Consider the following 1,736-nt stretch of genomic DNA (forward strand, 5'->3'; position numbering starts at 1 on the left):
CTCTAGCAGCGATATTGTGAATTTTCTTTCCTTTTTTTTTTTTTTTTTCACAAGCTTTACAAAACTAGCTGTAACTGTTTAGCCTTGTATAAATATAATCTGTGATTTCAAATTACAGGAGTGCATGTAAACATCGCCCGGTTGTGTTGGCAGTCTGTCCACGGCGTCCCTCGCCTCTCGCCCAATCGCCGCCGGAGATACCAGCTTCCTGCGAGCCTGCGTGGAGAAGCAGGTGAAGAGCATGGATGTAAGTCTTGTGCTGTGAGATTAGGAACAGAAGTATTATTGAATGTTCTTTGAGGTTCTGCTCATCTTAGCCGTTTCCTAAGGGTTCTGTTGGAGACACTTTTCTGGTTTGAGGGTCCCAGTGACCAGTGGCGTCACCAAGGCTTTGACATTCCACAAATACTCTTTGGAGCTTCTTTTATTTATGCATTTTCTTCTTGATGTTCCAGTCGCACTCCGGTTTCCTCCCGCAGACCAAAAACCTGCATGTTAGGTTATTTGGTAACAGAGCGTGATTGGTTGGTTGTCTCGTTTGTCTCTAATGCCCCTTTTCCACTGGCTCTACTTCAGCAGCCCCACTCTACTCGGCTCGGCTCTATAAAAAATGCATCGCGTTTCCACCGGCCAGTTTGGTCGGTAGCAGAGGAACGCCTCCTTGTGTTGCCGGGGACAACGGGAACAACGTGTAAACAACAGAAGCACTATGGACAGCGTCGGCCCTGTGTTGTTGCTGTTTTTTAAACTTATGGGGATTCTCCTGAGACTTCAGGAAGAGAGGCGCAGTGGAAGAAACGCTCTGGATGCTGCGATTGTTGCACGGAGTAGGACAGCTGTTATCCGCCGGAGATTTCAGGCTTTACAGCGCCTTCAGCTGGGGGACAGATGGCAGAAACGTTGCAGGGTAAGCTAACGCTGTTGTTTATTTAACTACCGTTCGCTCTTTATGCTTCCATCTGGTCACAACCACGACCAATGAGTGAACAGGAGCTACGCTTGCGTCACCCACGAAGCAGGGCCGGCCCGGCTGGGCCTACTCTGAAGCAGGGACAGGCCTTGAAAAAATGCAGGTGGAAACGTGTGCAAAGCAAGCCGAGTAGAGTGGAGCCGGGAGCTTTAGAGCTGGTGGAAAAGGGGCATAAGTGTCCCCCGCCTCTCGAACGGTGACGGCTCGACATTGGCACCAGCTCCCTGCGACCTGGAAAGGAGAAACAGGTGAAGTAAATGGATGGATGTTCCGGTTGCTTTGGATTCTACACCCATCACTGCAGCTTCTCTCATTTCTCAACCACCACAGCGCCATGCTTGTTCCTCTGTGCTGCCTCTCAGTCCAGCCCTCTTTTTGTATCAGCCACTTCCTCTGTCTGCTGCTGGTTCAAGCCGTCTGACGTGTGGGAGGAAAAGAGAGGATTGTCAAGCAAAGAGCTTCACGAGGGGCGGACTGAGGCTGGAATCAGCACATGAAGAGCCACGATGCACAGATGAATCCTAGACATGGGCTACAAATGTTGCGTTCCTCAAGTCAAGCCACTCCTGAACCAGAGACGACGTAAGAAGCGTCTTACCTGCGCTGAGGACAAAAAACTGGACTGTTGCTCAGTGATCCATTGTCCTCTTTTCAGTCCAGAGTGTGGTTTCCACAGTCAGTGAGGATTTGGGGGACCATGTCAGCTGCTGAAGGCCACAGTGAAGGCAGCCATGTACCGGGACATTTCAGAGCACTTCATGCTTCC

The sequence above is a fragment of the Kryptolebias marmoratus genome, linkage group LG18 (genome assembly GCF_001649575.2).
Source record: "Kryptolebias marmoratus isolate JLee-2015 linkage group LG18, ASM164957v2, whole genome shotgun sequence".
NCBI classification, from domain to species: domain Eukaryota; kingdom Metazoa; phylum Chordata; class Actinopteri; order Cyprinodontiformes; family Rivulidae; genus Kryptolebias; species Kryptolebias marmoratus.